Raw genomic sequence first — 21,369 nt, forward strand, 5'->3', positions numbered from 1 at the left:
CTCATTCTCCTGACAAAAATATGATCAGAATTGTTTTCAAATGTACACATCTTTCCATCAAGCTGTTGCCTTCCAGCAGAATAATCAGAGTTTTTATTTATTTGGTATATGTTTCAAGAAAACATGAATTGATTGTGCCCTTGCTTGTCTGATGGCTGCCAGGATTTACATAGCAACCCTTCAGCTGCCTAACCAAAAGAAAACTAAGCAGTGTGTGCCCCTGTGCATGCACATACGTGTATGGAAACAGAGAGACAGAAAATCAACCAGTTGTTTCTATACTAATTCTCTTCAAACAATTAGAAAGTGCTTTCACTGTGATTCAAATATGAGGAAGTAAAATATTCTATTCCATTCATGGAAAACAACCAACTCCCACCAATGTTTATGGCTCTTTTCAAAAAGTTACACTAAAGTTTTACTTATCACCAAAGTTTTGCATTTATGGGAAAAAGTCAAGTTTATATTAAACATTAGTGGAAAAATCCAGGAGGCAATAAGACCTCATTAATTTGGACTATCTCGATTTAGAATTTATGATTATTTGACAGGGTCTGGACCAAGGATGATCTTTCCACAAGGAATATATGGCTTGTTAAGTAAATTAATTTAAACAAGACCATCGAAGGGAAAAATAAAAAAATGATAATAATAAAAATACTTTCAGGGAAAGTATGGACCTAAACCAACATGCTTTCTGTTCAGCAAATACTTTTGATACACCTGTTCAAATACCAATACTGATAACTATAACAGTTACCGTTTTATTGAATGTGAATTTTGTATAAGTTTGTCTTGCATACATGAGCTTAAAAACATCTCGACAATTCTGTAAGATGGGTATAATTATCCCCATCTTAGAGAAGAGGAAACTGAGGCTCAGAGAAGTAAGTCACATGCGAAGACTGCACAATTATTAGGCAGCAGAGGCAGGATGCAGTGCCAGGCTGTGGGGCTCAGGAGTCTGCATCCAACTCCTAGTTAATGCTGACTGAACACTGCCAATTCCAAGTCAGACTTCTGTAATCATGGGAGCACGTTCTTCAACAAGAATGACAATGAGAGCAAAAGTGGCCATCAGTATGAGGAGGGAAAGCCAGGCAGTCTGGCTCCAGAGTCCACCACTCTTAGCCATAATTCTTTTTTAAATCACAAGAATGTCTGTAAAAGTCCTATTTTTTTTTTTTGGTACTTCAAAATATTTCATATGCATGAAACTAATCTAAACATATCCATAGACGTGGCAAGGCAAGTGAGGAAGGGGTATGTGGGTGGCGTAGGACTGACTCACATCCACTGGACCCCACTGCCCTATCAGGAGTAACTTCAGTCAACACACTCTAAAAGAAAACTCTGGTGTCGAGCCTGAGAGGCAGCTAAGGCTGCCAAAGGCTGTCACAAGGCTCCCAGGAGTCAGCTGCAGGTGTAGGGACAGCTGGCCATGGCAGCAGGAGGAGGTCATGGAGAGGGAAGGACCATCTCTACTCACCTGGGAGTCCACAGAAATGTTCCTGAAAGCAGCCTGGGTTCTGAAGTGTTCTAGGAAAAATGGAAATTTGGGAATTCAGGCAGGTCTCAAATTAGTAGCCATACCACCCATTTCCCATCACATTCAAAACCCAAGCACAGGATCTCGAGTCAGGCAGACAGAGAATTTGTCCTCACTCTGAGCTCTGTAACTCTGAACAGGGAGAGTAACCTCTCTGTGCTTCAGTTTATTCAGCTGTAAGATGGGGATAATAATAGTACCTTGCTCACAAAGATGTTGACTTGATGCTATATAACGTATGCAATGCATTTAGCACACCACCTAGCATATAATAGTGATATTTTAATAACACCAACAATAGCCAACATTTATTGCCAGCTTAGGAAGTATCTAGCTAGCATTGTTCTAGGCCTTTACATAGGCTAACCCTTCAATACTCTGAGGTGGGCCCTGGTATCACTGGCACTTTACAGGTATTAGAAAATGAGGCACCAGAGAGGTCAAATCACCTGTCTCATGAAAATATAACTGTGGCAATCAAGTCCCAGAGCCTGGGCTATTCACTAAAATATCTTGTCCAATTTAATGTTGGCTATTCTTCTTCTTCTTGTTATAATCTCTCCTCTCCAAAAGATACCCTATAAAGTACACACAATCCCAAAGAACTCACTATTCAACCAGTAACCACTTAGGCAGAAAGGTGGGTGCCAAGGTCATAAGTCAACCAATCAGTCACTCACTCGCTCACTCATCAGTGCACGTGTTTCTTAAGAATGCCTATGTCTCCAACGCTCTGCTGAGCACTGTGTGGGGATTCAAAGCCTCTGCTAACTGATCCTATGAGACTCAGAAGATTGACCTCCACAAAATGACTGAAGAACAACCACGAGGGAGGTGCTGCAAAGAAGGGAATGGGGGTCTCAGGACACGAGATGCTGTTCCTGGCTCTGGCACCAACTCTCTGGGTGACCTTCTCCAAGCTAGCTGACCTCTCTGGGCTTCATCTTTAAATGAGAGGAATGACCTAAAGGCTTTAAGCCCTGAGATTCTATTTTAAAACTATGACTTTCTTTTGGACTAACTTTTTTTCCCTACCAGTCCAGTTTTGAAAAAATAACCCTTCATTTAGCCAACAAACATTGACTGAACACAATGTTAAACACTATGAATAGTGCCAAAGATATAACACAGAACACAGCCTACACTTTGTAATGATCTCCATAAGCATGGTGAATTCTCATCCTATGAGATCTTGGCAACCAGAAGACAAGGCAAGAATGTAGCCCTGAGGACAACTGCACACACTGGGTTTGCCCCAATCTGCACCACTCTAAAATCCAGGATCCACGTCGCCAGGTGCCCAGCAGTCTGGGAAAGGGTGGGGTACCATGCTAAGCAGATTGGGAGGGTAAGAATGTCTGTGAAAAGTAAGGCAGAAACAAGACAAACAATGGGATGCCTGGCTGGAAGTTAGATTTGTTTTCTAAAAGTTAGTAGTGTTATATGCAACAAACCGAAGTGACAAGAACTCAGCTGGTACTTAATTAATTGACTTTCTTGACTTTAATAAAGTATACCAATGGCTATTTTGATAGCAATCTTGTGTGTGTGTGCATGTGCCTTCTTCTATAGGAAACATTTACTTCTACACAAAAGCAACTGACCTTATTTAAAGATCAGTTCATCTCACCTAGATACATTTGCTTTCACAAAAACTCCTTGGAGGGGAATAATTTAGTGAGTGTAATACTTACATTAAAAAGAAATTGATTTTAAAATATGCTTTTCACACTTTTGACAAAAACAATTTTCTAATTTTCTTTATGACTCACAAAAGGCAGATTGTTGTGTTGACAAAATAATAAATAACATGAGTTGTCAAATGAGATATTAAACATTTATGGATTAAATTTTTAATAAAGACTTTTAAACATTCCCCAAAATATCCATCAATCTTTGACATGGGAAGAAGCAGTATTTTGGTAAATTCCAGCTCCTACTACAATAGAAGTCAGCACAAGATATTTATAACTCAGAGAGGGCAATGATAACTTTTATTTTTTTCTTTTTTTGAGATGGAGTCTCACTCTGTCACCTAGGCTGTAGTACAGTGGTGTGATCTTGGCTCACTGCAACCTCTGCCTCCCAGGTTCAAGTGATTCTCCTGCCTCAGCCTCCTGGGTAGCTGGGATTACAGGCATGCACCACCACACCCAGCAAATTTTTGTATTTTTAGTAGAGATGGGGTTTCACTAAGTTGGCCAGGCTTGTCTCAAACTCCTGACCTGAAATGATCTGCTCGCCTCGGCCTCCCAAAGTGCTGGAATTATAGGTGTAAGCCACCACGCCCAGCTCAATGACGGCATTTTTAATAGGATGGCCAAATATTTGCAGCAAAGGATTTTAGAAGGCACAGGATGGTCAAACAGGGCCGGGCATGGTGGCTCACGTATGTTTCCCAGCACTTTGGGAGGCCAAGGAGGGTGGATCACCTGAGGTCAGGAGTTTATGACCAGCCTGGCCAACATGGTAAAACCTGGTCTCTACTAAAAAAAACTAAATAACTCAAGCCTGTAATCCCAGCACTTTGGGAGGCCGAGGCGGGTGGATCACGAGGTCAAGAGATTGAGACCGTCCTGGTTAACATGGTGAAACCCTGTCTCTACTAATACAAAAAATTAGCTGGGCATGGTGGCGCGTGCCTGTAATCCCAGCTACTCAGGAGGCTGAGGCAGGAGAATTGCCTGAACCCAGGAGGTGGAGGTTGCAGTGAGCTGAGATCGCGCCATTGCACTCCAGCCTGGGTAACGAGCGAAACTCCGTCTCAAAAAAAAAAAAAAAAAAAAAAAAAAACTAAATAAATACAAAAATTAGCCGGGCATGGTGGCACATGCCTGTAATCCCAGTTACTTGAGAGGCTGATGCAGGAGAATCACTTGAACCAGGGAGGAAGAGGTTGCAGGTTACAGTGAGGTGAGATTGCACCACTGCACTCCAGCCTGGTCGACAGAGCCAGACTCTGTCTCAAAAAAAAGAGTGGTCACACATATCATGCATTATTTTGACAGGTTTTCAGTTAGCAGATATATTGCCTTTTACTACGTTTCTATCAAAGTAACTTGTGCATGAGAGTCTATACAAAAGTTAGTTCCTAAACTGGCTTGAAAGGGATTCCCAATTATTTTATGCAATGGCAACATTGTTGGAGTACATGCATAAGCCTCAAAGAGGACAACTTTGAGGAACAATGCTTATTTGGCTAAATAGCTTTCTTAAGCTTAGAAAGAAAAAAATTGAAATTTCAGTAGTGATAATCCCTAGGGTGAAGGATTATGGGCAATTTTTCTTCTTTTTAATATTTTTCTCTGCTTTCTAAACTTTCTAATATGAGTATGTACTACTTTAACAATTTGAATTTTTTTTCAATCTCAGAATATATTATGGAAAATAGCCTTAAAAAAGTGAAAAGTAGTTGGGCATGGTGGCAAGCACTTGTAGCTCCAGCTACCTGGGAGGCTGAGGCAGGAGGATCGCTTTTGCCCAGAATTCAAGGCTATTGTATGCTATGACTGCATCTGTAAAGCACTGTACTCCAGCCTGGGCAACATAGCAAGACTCTATCATTAAAAATATGTGAAAAGATTTTGGAATCAGACAAACTTGGGTTCAAGCCACAGACTATATTTTTTCTACCTTGGTACCCTTTGATAAGTTACTTAGCAGCTTAAGTCTCAGGTTTATCTGGAAAATAGGAACAATAACGTGTGCCTTGAGCATCATTTTGCCTGTGAGAGGTGAGATATTTTAAGTGCTTAGCACAGAGCAGGTGCCCAACAAATGTTAAGTACTCACCTAGTCAAAGAACACATGGAAGGTAAGGGAGGCTTTTCTGATAACACACAGTAAATGAATGTGTTAGTGTTTGTAAACTGATGCATCAGACTATTTGTTTATGGAAATACTGTGAGTTTGGAATAGGTAACTTCTAGAAATCACCAAACAGTTAAAAGTTCAGAGAAGGAGTAAGTAGAAATGGGCTTCTACTCCACTCTCCTTCCCATTGCAATTATTTGATTATTAGATTCCTACAGTCCAGCCAGGGGCAATGGCTCATGCCTGTAATCCCAGTACTTTGGGAGGCTGAGGCAGGCAGATCACTTGAGGCCAGCAGTTAGAGACCAGCCTAACCAACATGGTGAAATATTTTGTAAAAATACAAAAATTAGCCTAGCGTGGTCATGTGTACCTGTAGTCCCAACTACTCAGGAGGCTGAGACAGGAGAGTTACTTGAACCTGAGACCTGGGAGATGGAGGTTGTAATGAGCGAAGATGGCACAACTGCACTCCAGCCTGGGTAAGATAGTGAGACTGTGTCTTAAAAAACAAAAATTCCTATGCTCCAAGACGCTCAGGTTCACCTGTACCTGCTACTTTACTCACATGTACCTGCTCAGAAATCCCGACTGGGACAAGATTTGGAAGAAGGATTAAAGCAGCTCTACTTGAGAATAGAGAAAGAAACCACAGCTATCATAATAAAAATATTTTCCATGTTGTCATTCCTTGTGATTAAAGAAAGCAAAATAAATTATGGAATTGCTTAAATGAGGGGTAATGTACAAGATTATAGATTCTCTGGCTTTTCTCTTTTTATGGTAGCTATGTTGATGTTTTCATCCTATTCCTCTGAAGGCAGTTCAGTCAGTTAGGTTTATGATAAGATATATATACTCAACAAAATATGGCTGTTGGGGAGATGTTGCCTTTGGATATATGTTGCTATACCTTGACTACAACAAGAAATATTGATTTAACTGGCTTTAATATCAAGTCAGGTATTTGTTGACACATGGAAATGAAAAATACCAAAATCATGAAAAGCTTAATATATAGGTCAAACCCCATTTCAGCTCACTCCACGAGACTCTCCAAACTCTTCTGCTGCATTGGAATTGTGTTCTACTGATACTTGCATAAGTCGCTGGGTAACAGAGACTTTCATTATGATGGAATTTGCTACATAAATGGATATTAGTATAAATTTTTATGTAGTACAATTTACTGTATAGAAAGTACAACAGAAAAAATAATCATTGGGTCTTCAGCTCTCCCTTCTCTCAACTCTGGAGACACATCTTCTTTTTTACCTAAGGCATGCACATTCTTTCCTTTCAAGGTCTCATTCCCCTTTGTTCCTCTCACAGTGCCTGGTGCGGAGCAGACACTCAGGAAATAGCTGATGAGCCCAATGAAAGCTTTAGTACTAAAGCAAAGAAGGGAAATTCAGAATAGTTTCCTGTGTCAAAGGAGAAATAAAATTTAGAAATTGATTCCAAATGGAATAGAAAGCATGTTGACCCTTGCCACCTGGCATGCTCAGAGAGTCCTGAGACCAGTGAGCCTTGGGTGGGCTCCCTACTGCTAAGCAGTCATAGAAGCTTGTCTAAAATGTCCAGCATTTAGCTCACACACTCCCATCCCTCAGGAACTCCAGAGACATTTAAGTCATTCATTGCCTGAAACACCTTCAAGGTCCTACAGTATAGACCAAGCAAGGGTGGCCAATGAGAAAATCCTGTCCTCCTAAGGGACTAAGATAAAGGGTGACCCATCATGGCTGTCTGGGAGGCCATAAAAGTCACGGAGATCAGAACATAGCAGCCCAGGATAAGGGAGTCAGTGCAGCCCCAGGGTTGGGATTTACTCTCTTGCAGTCAGACCCAGAAGCGGTTTCTGAGCCCTTCCCTACACCACCAGCACTGGGGGGAAGAACCAAGAGAGACCTCTGAAAAGCTTGCACAGACACTACCCAGCGTCAAAGTTCCCAAATTCCCATTCCCTTTCTTTCTCCCCTCCAGCACTGGGATTACTTTAATAATCAAAGAGTTGCCTATAATTTTCTATAACACAATCTTCTAAAATATTTTATCTACCTTACAGTCTTTTTCTCTGAGCCTTTCCTTTTGAAGGGTAAAATATGCATCAAATATCAGTTTTGTTTTTATCTTAAAACAACATAATAGATCTAAATGCCTATTTCTATAGAGGTCTTTACTGTGTTCAAAAGAACCACCTATTGAAGTCAAAAGGCCCCCCTCCCTCATTAGAGGAATATGTCCTGGGTGTGAGCTTCCAAATTTTGAGAGACTCTAAGGTAGGCACCAGGGGTTTCCAAGGCAGAAAAAGGGCCTGTCCCATTATTACTGGATAAAGTTTAAGCAGAGTTAGAAGGGTCTGGTGAGGTTTGCCCCAGGAGTTGTGTATTTTTACATATATCTTTCAAATATTTCCATGCTTCATTTGTAAGTATTTTAAACTGTAAATTGACTCATCCTTGCGGGGTGTGGGGGTGACCTGTAGCCATTAATTAACAACTTAGAAACAAATCATAAGCAAACTTCTTGGTGAACCAATGGTTTGCTCAATACAGCTGACCCTCCAAATGATCTCTGACTATATAGTAGTCGTTATCTCCATTTGAGAACTGAGGACGCTCAGGGATAGGAAAGCTGTTTGCCCAGGGGTAGACAGCTACCACACAATGGAGCCATGCTGCAAATCCAACCTGCAGATTCCATACCTAATTCTCTGTCCACAGTTCTAACTATTCACTAGTTGCATAGTAAGCTCAAATTTAACTTGCTAGTACCAACAGGCCAAGTTGGTGGTCATATTCCGGCGAGATTCAAAACCTAAAAAGGGGGGTTTTGAGTGACACTCAAAACCCTGGGGCCATGAGTGACACTGTTTCTCCCTTGCAAAAACTAAAATGACTGAAGGAAAACCAGAATAATCCTAAGACAAAGATATGTGAGCTCAAAGGCTATAAAAATTTGAGATTTCAAAAACCAAACATAGCTTTCTTGACTAGATAATAGTTGGTTATAAACTCTACAACAAAGTACTTCTCAGATATGAAACATTACGCCTAGAGTTGGATTTTTCCCCCCATTTTTACTAAGAATTGAAACCCACAAAATGACAAACCAGGATTACCCTATTAAAAGACAACTTCAATTGTTCCTTTGTTCTAAGAAACTGTGTGTTAGGTACTGACTGGCAATACCTGTACCTTGATCTTCACATTAATTATGCATTTTTCCTACAAAATTGGCTGCCACAGTACACGCTGCAAGTCAGATTTGAGAGCTGCCAAGAGAAATGTTCCAAATGGCTGACTTTTTAAAGACAACCTGTCAGTTCACCAGGTAATTGTTTGGGGGCTTATCCTAGTATACGTTATGTCTCTCATATACCTATACTTACACCTATAGCAATTATTACAGCTCTAAATAGGTATTTTTTTCCATTCAACCCCTAATATACAAGTAATGAAACGTACAATTCCTTTGACAGCATCCATTTACTTTGGCTACTGTTATTGCTTAATTCCTAAACTGACTTGTGTGAAATACCCTGATTCCTAGGAGACAGTGATTCTGGCTTAGTCCTTCCAACTAAAACAAAGAAGAGTTTTATATTAACGACTCAATAAATACTTTCTTCCTCAAGATTTCCTTTCATCAAATAATCATACCAATGCTTCATTTCCTTTAGTTAACACCTTATTTTAATGAGGCTTGATTCCAAAACATACAACAACACACACACACGCAAGAGGTACTATATTGAGTAAGTCAAGCGTTCCAGCCAAGTGTCCTATCTTTCATGTGGCACCAAGTGACATTTTGTAGAAGGCACAATGCTAACTATTCATTCTGCCAGCCTCAAAAAGATAGGCATGAACTACATGCCAGAATGGAAAAAGCGTAAGCTTTGAAATCCGATGCTGGCTTCAAACACCATCTCTACCACCACTATCTCTCTGTGACCTTGAGCAAATGACTTATCTCCCCTCAGCACTCTGTCATCTGAAAAATGGGCGTAACAGACTCTTACCTCAAAGGAGTTCTGAAAGTTAAAAGAGAATTTTGCTGTAAAGAACCTAGCATGTAACCCGGCACACTAATAGACACTAAAGAATTGTTAGTTTTATTCTGGCTGTCCATAAAATGCCATTAGTAATTCCTTTTGAATCTGTTGTCTATTCACAAAACATAATGTAAAGGATAGTAGCTGTGGAGTTCTTTGTGATCATAATGAACTGGAAATTGTTTACCCATAAGGTAATAACAGTAAGGTATATTCATGTAATGAAATTTATGCAGTTATTCTAAATATTTTTCAAATAATGCTTTATGACAAGGAAATTTTTACCCTAGAATTTAAGTGAAGAAAGCAGAAAAGAAAACCTATATAATAAAAATAGTTCACATTTGCCGAGCACAGGCTATGGGCCAAGAAGCACACTATGCACTTTATTTGCATTATCTTATTAATTTTTGCAATAAACCTACTAGGTATATAGTATTATTATCTCCATTTTATAAAAGTAGAAACTAAGGTTTAGAGAGTTTAAGGAATTCATAGTCACTACATAAGTCATATAGCCAGGGCTGAAATCTCCAAGTGCCTGATTCCAAAGCCCTTTACCAACTATGTCATGCTGATTCTGCAGTACAAATGTCCTGTGTATTTAAAACACACAAATATACACATGTGCACACACTCACAACCTCACATAAATGCACATCTGAAAGGGAAACACCAAATGCTAACAGTGACAATCTCTGAAAGTGGAATTTTAGTTGACTTTTAATTAATTTTTTATCCATTTCAGTAGCTTCCAAATTCAAAGAGTATGTATTATTTTTACAATTAGAATTTTTTTTGAAAAAGAAAATGCATGACAGTACTCTGAAAAATATAAAGTATGAGACAAATATTAGTATTTTTAAGAAGCAATCATTTACTCCTTGATATAGTATAGATTTGTGTTTCTTAAGAATACTATTCTTTTAATTTTTTTCCTATCTAGTCCAAGGAAGAGAAAATGTTTTTAAAAAACTATTTTGTACAAAAGTACAATAAAATACAGTACAGAAAGTGCCATATGTGTTACCTGATAGATATTTGACATTAATATGAGAGTCAAAGAATTTGTGTGGGAGGAAAAATAAACCTCTTTTCAAATAATACAGAATTTTCAGCTTAGTGAAAACACATCCATTAGTGACACAATGCCATCAGAACTCTCTCTGTCATGGTTACGTTAGTGATACTGTCATGGAGCCATCTACACAGGCTGGCACGCTGTTTGGACATGCCTCAGCCTGACGACTCTCTGTCCCAGGAGGTGCGAATATCATGATGTGTTGGAGTGACACCTAAGGAGTAATTTCCTGTCACTCTACCAATTCTTTTTAAGAGCAATGATTCTGTAAAGAGAATGGAATGATGTATTACATAGCAATTCCTTTGAACCAAACAAGTTATATGAGTTGAAATCATAGGTGAAATTTGATTTTACTTTACAAAGTTATTTTCTCTTAGATACATTAAAAATAAGGTGATTTAAATAGCTTTTTCAAAAGAAAAATTAATGCAATCTAAAAATTACTCTAATGAATCTTATTCTTTATCATAGGGGTTCTACTGAAGGGCAATAAGTGGACCAATAATGATTTCATTACTAAGGCATTTGACTAAGTCTTTCCCTGACTCTATGCTCTTGGACAAGAAAGTAAACATACATGAAAGACTGTCAAACTAGTTAAAAAAAAAAAAAAAAACTAACCAAATTCACATACTGATGTTAATAATTCCCTTGCAGAATGTCACAGGGCTCTACCTTTGGCCTATCTTGGTCAACATTTTGTCAATGACAAAGTAATATTCCCAAATGTGCAAATGATAAATAAGTAAAAGTCTAATATCACTAATATGTTGAATTTAAACATTTTAGAATTCAAAGCTGTCTTGATAAAGAAGAAAAATAATTTGACAAAAGAGACAAAATTTAGAAGGATAAATGTATGTAAAGTCCTCTAAGTAGGCACACATGATTCATTGCTTAAGTAAAGAACAAAGGAGACCTGGCTTTGTAGTAGTTGTTAAGAAAAAAGCCTTAGAAGTTTTCTTTGAAGTCGTATATGAACAAACAATGTGTTGTTCCTGATTTATAAGGGAAGCCCACACAATATTTGACTAGATTAATAAAAGAAGGGTGCCCCTGATCAGGGGTGTGAATAGCAGCTTGGTGTTTTCTACTGTTCAGAGTACTCAGTCAGGAGTAGGCTATTGCATTGAAGATGCCCTTTTTTTTTTTTTGAGGTGGAGTCTCACTCAGTTGCCCAGGCTGGAGTGCTGGAGTGCAGTGGCACAATCTTGGCTCACTGCAACCTTCACCTTTGGGGTTCAAGTGATTCTCCAGCCTCAGTCTTCTGAGTAGCTGGGATTACAGGCGTGTGCCTCCATGCTCAGCTAATTTTTGTATTTTTAGTAGAGATGGGGTTTTACCATGTTGACCAGGCTGGTCTTGAACTCCTGACCTCAAGTGATAGGCCCACCCTGGCCTTCCAAGTGCTCAGATCACAGGCGTGAGCCACCGTGCCTGGCCAGATGCCTCATTTTTAAGATGACATCAACAGAGTGATGGGCACCCAGAAGAATTTTAACAGGATGAGAGCTATCAGTTATGAGAACTAGAACTGCCAGGCGCAGTGGCTCATGCCTGTAATCCCAGCACTTTGAGAGGCCGAGGCAGGTGGATCACTTGAGGTCAGGAGTCCTAGACCAGCCTGGCCAACATGGTGAAACCATGTCTCTACTAAAAACACAAAAATTAGCTGGTTGTGGTGGCACACGCCTGTAGTCCTAGCTACTTGGGAGGCTGAGGCAGGAGAATTACTTGAACGCAGTGGGTGGAGGCTGCAGTGAGCCGAGACTGTGCCACTGCACTCCAGCCTGGGCAACAAAGTGAGAATCTGTCTCAAAAAAAAAAAAAAAGGAGACCTAGAACTGCATAACCCTGAAAGGAGAAGACTTTAAGTAGGAGCTACAATAACTATGGTCAAATATTTGAAAAGTGACCACACAGAAGGTGCATATTTATCCTGCGGCATTCAAAGGGCAGATGGAAGACCAACAGGGAAGCTGCAGGGAGGCAGATATCAGTACACCACGGGGGAAGAAGTTTTACAAATATCTGTGTCCACCTGTGTTTGATGAAGAATTGGTCCAATCACAGATAACACAAAGTCCAAATTCAAAAGGGGCTTAAGGTCTAGAAGCATTGCAGACTACTGTCATTAGCATTTCTTGGCATCATAAAATGTTGATCAAACTCCTCGTTCCTGGCTAGTTCAAATGGCAACTGGGATAATGTGGAAAAAATTCCTGTATTTGGTGGGATGTTAGACCACAGTATCCATTATCTGTTTCCAATGCCTGCTTTCTACACGTCTAATTTCTTATCAGTGAGTTTCATGAAGATACTCCTAGTACATGGATGTATTATCTAAATATGCCTAACCCCAATAAATGAGGGGAAAAAGTAAATTTAAATGCAATCTAGAAGAGTCCAGAAGGTGAAATTCTACAAAAGTTTAGGTATTATAAATTAGTGTTGCCATGGAAACCTTAGTTGGTATCATCCACTGCAGCCGAAACACTTCTCGCTCAGGGACTACCAGAACAATGAATGAGTTTATATATTCAGTGCCACAAACCAGCACTAAATAACATTTTTAATGCCTTTATTTCTAATTTTTGAGGCAGTAGATTTACATACTCTTCTTGAGTGTTCAGGATTTTGATACAGCACTAAAATTGAGGGTATGGAATTACAGTGGAGTGATCAATTGCATCAAGAGCTGAGCAAGTCACTGGAAGCCCAGTACTGAAACCACCATTCAGATTCCACAAGAGAAATAAACAAGAAAGGAAAAAGATCTGCCAGATCAGGATATTTGCAGTCACAGTGACTGACATAACATCTTCCCCTTTTCCCTTAAAAAATTATAGGACTATCCACATTCCTAAAATAAACACTTGTCGATCAGGGCAGTATGTGAGATCAGATTCTCTGCTGTTTACGGCACTTCAACAAATGGGTTTTCTCGGTTATGTATTAGTAATCACTACAATACAAGAAAGTCAGCCCACACTGAGAACAATATTGCCTCCAATCAAAATCATTCTTACCTTAGTATACTAAAGCTTTTTCCTTCTTGTAGCCAACAAAGGCTACAACAAAAGACCTTCCAAAACACCCACAGCTAAGAAAGAACAGCTCCAACAAAATAAGTGTGAAAAATCTGTCCCTGGTATCTAATTTGTACATAAATCTTCTTTTTCAGGATATTTTAGTGGCTTTCTTTATTTGTAATCTATCAGCAAATAATAGAAATAAAAGTTTATTTTGATGGAAGTGCACCTAACTATTCAGTGATTTGAAACCTGCTTTGTTAATTGTTATGCTATCCTGGCAGAGGATGTAAACATGCCTTTTTTCCAAGGCTTCATGCTGTATCTATAATCTCAGATGAATATTTTCACAAATGCAAACCATTAGGGAGGATGGGACTTAAGCAAAATGTGAAGGAAACTTCCTTCTGGTCCTTTTTCACCCTTGGCTGGGTAACATCTGGGCCCCTTGTCCCAGATTTCATATCTTCTTCTTCATCAATCTTAGGGAAGGGTCTATAAAATTATTCAACATAAGGAGGTTGAATTGAGATACGAGGATAAGTTTGACTTACCACTTCCATAGCATTTGCATTTTAGGCCCTGGGGCCAGGCACTTTCTATTTTATCTTATTTAGTCATAACAAAATCATAACGAAATTGTAGGTGTTACTCACTTCACTTTATACATGAGAAAACTGGGGTTCAGAAAGATTAAATAACTTGCTCAAGTTCATATAGCCAGCAATTACATGAGTCAAAATCAGGTCTTTCAAGTGCCAAAGCCTGTCTTCTTTTTCTTCTAAATCATACATGGTCTGAGGAAACTGAATAGTTTTTATAATGTAGGCTTTCACATATTGGAGAGCAAAAAAGAGTAACTTGATATTTGAAGTGCCCTTTTCAGCAGTATGGATTCTGAAACTACAACATAAAGGCAGCCACCTTTCTCATACACACATAAGATCAACCTTCCCACTAGAGACAAAGACATGAATGTATCATAATTTAAGAAAATCAGCCTTATATCTATCTTCCCTTCTCCTTCCAAGTTGTACAAATGAGACCAGCAGGACAGCAAATTAGCAAGCAATGTTTGGTGTCAGGGGTCTGGAACCAGGGAAAAGCCAAGCTCCAGGCAAGTTATTCAATTCTGAAAATAATCTATTAAATTTCCTGACCCTTGCTAGTAGGTCTCAGTACTGAAGAGGCCTAGAAGGGACTAGCAGTGACCCAGCCCTAGGGACACCATTGTTCCAAGAAGGCTTAGGGAGACATGACAGGACCCTTACCTAAGACAATTTGGGATCCCTCCACAAGAACACAAATCCAGGACTTGGGAATGTGGGAGACAAAGGGGAAACCAGTACAAAAGTGAAAACTTGTTTACCCAAGAACGAGGCTAAGTTATGGCTACCTGGCTAAATTGCCTGGACAAGGCAAACTGCATGGCCGATCTGTTGAGTCACTAAGGTTCAGATGAAAGGAAGCTGTATTCCCTCTATAAAGGGCCTAAACTGGTCCTAGATCCTGCAAATGAGGGAGAAATACTCACACCAAGGTGGTCTCCACTCCTCGCAGGCCATTTTCTATAATGCGGAAATTTCAAACTTTTGTTTTTAGCACAAGAACCTCTGCCCCTAACAAAATCTTATACAAAATACCTACTCATGAAGCAAATAAAAACAGCTGCCCAGGTTGAAACCAAGAAGGGAAGTTCTCAGAATCTAAGAGTCCAGTAGACTACAGCAGGCAAACCACCACTAGAGGAGACACTGAGTCACACTGCCTATCATTAGATCTCATTGGACTCTAATCCTACTGGACTGTTCTCCTGATAGTCGTGGTTTCTTCCCATCACTTCTTCTAGGAGGGTTTCTCCTTCCTGATCCAACCAGATAAGATATGGTTTCCTATCACAGGTTGGCTTTTCCACTGTGAATACATAAAGCTCCGCATATCTCTAAAGACAACACGTGCTATCTTCCAGGTCTTTCTGACAATCCATATGCCCTTCCCTCAGAGCCCTTTGGGCCAAATCATCCAGAGACTACTGCCCTCAGTGTCTTAAGGCATAACTAATTTCTGTAGAGCCCTTATCAGTTTGGGGCACATCATTTTGTTTGATGCACAATGACTGTATGATGTGCATATTATTCAGACTCCAGATTCACAGATTCATTAACTTGTTCAGGATTCTAAAGCCAGACAGCAGAGGAGCTGGGACTTAGCCCACTGCAAAGAATCAATGGCAAGATGGGGAATCTCAGAGACCTGACTCTCAGGGTTTCAGTTAGTGCCTCACAAGTAAGGGGCTTCCAGGGAATGTGAGTCCACTTTCACTTCCCTTGTTCCTCCTGTCTACCTCAAATCCTCCCTCTACCATATCATGAGAATTCCTGACTCCCACTCCTGATGGTGACTGGGAGGGCCTGCTGAAACAGATGTGCTTTAATAGTGCTTTCCACACTGTGCCCGTTGTACGTATAACTCCTGGCTGCAGTGTTCAGAATCTGTTTCTCAGATTCTGAATCTTATCCAAATACCTCATACCTCTGGATTGAAGAAACTGACCAACTGCTACTTCTCTATACCAATAGGGCTGACGCAATCATTCAAAAAGCTCATGGGCTTGGCTCATACAGGATGCAACTCCTAAAAATGAGATGTTCCCTAACAATGCTGTCTAATAGAACTATAATATGGGCACACAGGTGATGTTTAATTTTCTAATAATCACATTTTATTTTTTTTCTTTATATCACATGTTAACATCCATGAAGTAATCATATTTTTTAAAAAAGAAATATGTGAAATTAATTTTAGTAATATATTTTAACCCACTATATCAAAACCATTGCTGTTTCAAGATGTAATCAATATTACAATTTGTTAATGAGAAATTTTATATTTTTTTCATATAGTCTCAAAATATGGTGTCTTTTACACATATCTCAAACTAGCTGTATTTCCAGGGCCCAACAGTCATGGATAGCTAGTGGCTATGGTACTTAACAGCAGGTCTACTATCTTGCCTCTGTTCCCATCCCACCTATCATTTCCTTCCTTTAGTGGGGATGCTATGGGCAGGGGCAGACAGTGGGGACCAGGATCATTAAAGAAGACCGACATGCACCTGAAGGCCCAGATCACGAAGAAGCGTTTGTGCCATGCCAGGGAGGTTAGATTTTAACCTGAAGATGCAGAAACTCTTCTGAAGGATCTTAAGCAGTGGAGAGTCGTGATCACATTTGCCTTTTAGAAAGGCAGCAGTGTGGGGAACAAATTGGAGACAGGCCAGGCAGAAGGCAGAGAGACCAGTTGTGAGGCTACTGCAGTAATCCTCAGAGAAGAGATGAGGGGCCAAACCACGGCAGTAATGAAGGTTATGGTACACAGAAGAAAGGGCAGATTCGAGAGAGTCTGAAAAGACAGTCTCTATATAAAATGTAGAGGTTGAAGAAGACAAAGAAGTTGTTCTACATTTTAAACTTGGTGAAACAGGTTTCATTCACTGAGATAAACACAGAAGGAATATGCTGGATTGAAGTTGGGGAAGTGACGTTTTGAACTTGTTGAGTTAAAGATACTTGAAACACATGTCAGGTAAGATTTCAAGGCTGGAGATGCAGATTTCCAAAGGAATCAATGGCATATAGGTGGCAATAGAAGAAAACAGAGGATGAGCTGCCACATGGCAAATGTGAAGAGTGAGCAGAGGGCTGGGGCTGAATTCTAGGGGATGCTAAGGTTTGAGAGGAAGGGAGGACCGTAAAGATAAGTCCAATACAGAGCAGCTGGACAAGAAAGAAAATTAGGAGAAAGGGATAACTCAAAGAACAGGTAGGCAACATGTTAAGGAGCAGAGGGTGATCAAGAATACTAAATGCTGTGCAAAGTTCAGTTAGTGATAAGAGAATTCTAGATAATGGACCAGGTGGTCAATGAACCACCAACAGAGGTGGTCATTAGGAGAGGATGAAAGTATAGGGTGTTGAAGATGAAAGGAAAGTTGTGAGGTACAGGATATATTCAAGGATCTGTCCTTCAAGGAGCTGCCTGTTAAGACCAGGAATGATACGAAACATACCCAAAACTAGAGAGAAGGGACCAAAGAGATTTTGTTCATCGTTTTCTGTTTTTATAAAGAATAAGAAAGACTTATGTATGTTTATATGCTGAAAGAAAAGGATCATTGAGACCCTGAAGAAAATGAAGCAAGGTCCCTGAGGAAGCAAGAGGGATTAGCCTCAGACTAGAATGGGGAGGAAGAAAAGGAATGGAAAGAAAGCCTGCCATTTATAAGGAACACAGATCATCACTGCAAAACCATTTTTCCTTAACTAGAAATATAAATGCAATATAGTTATCCATGAAGGCTTTCTCTTTCTTTAATAGTACTACTTATCATGTATAAAATCAGATAAGTGCTGTGCATGGGAAGCAGTCACTTGAGCTCCAGATCTGTGGTCTTGGTACATTACCAAGCTTTTCACACACCTTCAGACTGAGCCTAAACATTACCTCAGGTGACACTCATCACCTGCAGAGCCACAGAGGTTGTTAACAGCTAGTGGCCTCTCTGACTTGCTGGTTTCTGTGCATACTGATAGGTAAATATTTTCAGTGTCACCATGTGTCACCTCACAGCGTGGTGTAAGAAAAAGCAGGGCCTGGGTGTCAGACACCGAACAGATTCATCTGCCACTTATCAACTCTGCAGACTCAATCAAGTTATGTAACTTCCCGGAGCTTCAGTTTTCCCTGTCCAATAAGGGTATATCATCCTTACCTTCCAGGATTCCACTGAGGTTTAAATAAGATGATCAATAAGTGATAACTATGATGATGATGACTGTTTTCACTTTGTTCTGAATCTACTAGGAACTGGGTGCTGATAATGAATTGGTGCTTTGCAATAGCTAGCATCTTGATCCCTAAGGTGAATTAAAGAATCAATCCTAGCATTAGGAAGGAATCTTGAAAATCCATATGGCCACCTAATGTTTGCATCCTTTCCTCATCTCAGTGCATATGCAGTTTCTGCCCACAAACTGCCTGGGCTTTATACCTGCTCCACAAATCACTAGCTACTCAACCTTTCTAGGCTTCAGTTTTGCTCTTCAGTAAAATTGGAGTAATAAGAGTATGTACTTCATAGCACTGTTTTGAGAATAAAGGAGAAAATGCATATAATTAAATAAGATATTGTCTCGTATAGGCTATACTTATACGTGTTTAGTAATGGGGGCCTATCACCTCCTGAAACAGCACAATCTATTATGGGGCAACTTTCTGTATATTGACCCAAAACCTGTATTCCTCAAACATCCCCATTAGTCCTAGTTTTACAGTCCATGGGAGTAGTTTCACGGAATCAGAATGAGGGTTTCACATAACAGTGTGTTTATACCTTTACTCAGCTTGGCTAGGTGCACTGTGCAGTGTTCCACATATGGCTGGCTGCTTGGGAACACAATCTGGGCTGGACCTCTCAATATTTACATTACTGTGAAAGTGTCAGCCTTCAGTGGCGTTTCCATAATGCAGGAGGCCTTTTCAAGCACTCTAAGTGAGCTGGATGCTACCCAGGAACACACTGGTTATATTGCTTCCAAGATTTATTTTGCGCTTTGTGTCATAGTCAGTTCAGCACTTGGCACCATACGTAATTATTGCAGGTATCTATATATCCTTTAGGTTCTATTATTGAACACTGCAGCCCACCAATGCTCAGAAGACTCCTAGCTGGGTTCAACTCAGAAGCAACAGTACTATAAGAGCACTGATACAAAGTCAACAAATTGGCCCCGAAATTCACTCATATCACCCTTCCCTCATCCTTATATTTCCATTAATAGCTATTGAAATCTTATCCAAATCCTTTCAGTAATCACCTCAAACAACTGTCATTCTAGGAAGATCCCCCCCACTCCCTAACAGAAGATATTTTTTCCTTCTGAGCTCTGCTAGACCTTTGTTTCTGGGATACGTCTGATATTTTTCCTGCTAGGCTACAAACTCCTTCCCAGCAGAAACAGTGCCTTGTACAAAATAAGGCTTACTAAAGAATTAAATTTGGTCTTGAATACAATAGGATGTGGCAGACTCTTCCCCACATCACCTTTCACCCTCAGATGGGTCCCCAGATTTATTTTTTTAATTTACAAGGATGCTTTTAAATGAAAAGCTTGAGCAGTCCTGCAATAAATACAGTCTGAAATTTTAGAGCTAATTAGCTAAACTTTTATATAACTGATAACTTTAGCCTAATAAGCCTGAATGCTTTTTTTTGTTTAATACTGGGGCCCATCACTCTACCTTAAAATAACTACAGGCTTCTTAATTCCAACTCACAACTGCCAGACTCCATCATTATCCCAACTCTGGGAAATGCCGAGTCCTCAGAATTTTCACAGCTGATGAATGGAGAAGCTGATTAGAACCACTGAAGGAAAGTGGGGGGAAAAAAACCCTTGACAGATGCCTCCTTCAAATGTCTGTCCCTTCTATCCAATGTCAACATGAATTTCTAAGTTAACAAATATTTATTGAGGTCATGACTATGTGTCAGGCTGTGAATTAGGCTCTGGGGACCCAACGGTGAGCAGTACAGAGTCAATATCAAAGCCCATCATTAAAAAAAGAAAAATCATTCTTACGTTTATTCATTTTACAGGTATATTTATCAAGTGCTTCCTATGGCCAAGGGCCAGTAGACAGAATATAAGGTACATCAGTGCCCTGAAGGAACTTGCTATCTAGTTGAGAAAGCAAGAATGAAGCACACAACAGTGTAAGAAAGGATCCGATGGTCTAGAGGAACGACGCAAACAAGTGCAGAAAGAACCAATGAGAGTAACATGATCAGGGCAGGCCGACTTGAACTTGAAGAATGTGGTTAGGTCAGAGAAAAAAAAAGAAAAGAGACACTCTAAAAGGCAGGGTATGAACAAAAGAGGACACATAAAAATGAGCATGTCATCTTAGAAGGGCAGTAAGAACAACCAGTAGGAACAGAAGGTTCATGTTGGAAAGAAGTAGAAAATAAAGTTGGTAAGTTAATTTGGGGCAAGACTGTGAGTACATTAAAACCAGGTTGAGAGGCTGAGCAATGGTTGGGGGTGGGGGGCATGAAAATTATTTGCACTATGGTGCAAAACTAAACAATGCTAAAGTATTGTTCCCGTGAAACAATCCTTGGAAAAGAGTTCTGAGGGAAGAGTTTTAGGAAGGTTGATGTGCTGGAAGTGCGTAGAATGCAGAAAACTCAATTACAGAGAGACCAAGATGTATTATCATCCTAGAAACGCTGATGGCTGAGGGCCTCCAATCCAATGAGGGATAGTGAAGAATGAAAAGGAAATGTGGGGGCTGACTCAGAAACCATTAAAAAGGAAGAGTTAATAGGACTTGATACATAGTTTCAGAGAGGCAGTGAGAGAGAGATGGTTCCTAGATCTCCAGTCTGGGTGATGAAGAGAATGCTAAACAGATCAAGAAAGGAAAGTCTTTTCACCATAAAAGGAACAAATTTAGAGAGAATACGAAGAAAAGTTTGTTACCAAGCATGTAGTCTTTGGCTTAAAAGCAGGACAACCACCATAAAAAGTCTATTAATTAAGCAATTAGATAATGGGAATGGAGTTTGGAGATAAAGACTTGTATGAAGTAAAGATGGAGAACATCCATTTAAAATTATTTTATTAGAAAATAAAAACACTAGCTATTAAACAAAAATAATAAAAATGATATAAGTAGTAGAGAGAAATATATCTTCATAAGATTATTTTTCTCAGCTATGGTACTTAGGGGATCCTACCCATTACCACAACACTGAAGGAATAAGCTT

At 39.7% G+C, this 21,369-nt stretch overlaps 1 protein-coding gene across 4 annotated transcripts in view; it reads right to left on the bottom strand.

Moving 5' to 3' along the window:
- The window catches only part of SPATS2L (spermatogenesis associated serine rich 2 like), a 169,226-nt gene that overhangs the window by 144,301 nt on the left and 3,556 nt on the right, over positions 1 to 21,369 (bottom strand). For all 4 annotated transcript variants that reach the window (XM_012473236.2, XM_021670697.2, XM_021670699.2 and 1 more), the window contains exon 2: positions 1,490 to 1,539. The gene's annotated coding sequence lies outside the window, so the exon portion shown is untranslated. The remainder of the gene's footprint in view (positions 1 to 1,489; positions 1,540 to 21,369) is intronic.

This window comes from Aotus nancymaae, unplaced genomic scaffold (genome assembly GCF_030222135.1).
Source record: "Aotus nancymaae isolate 86718 unplaced genomic scaffold, 86718_ANA_hifiasm-v0.15.2.pri h1tg000008l, whole genome shotgun sequence".
NCBI lineage: Eukaryota > Metazoa > Chordata > Mammalia > Primates > Aotidae > Aotus > Aotus nancymaae.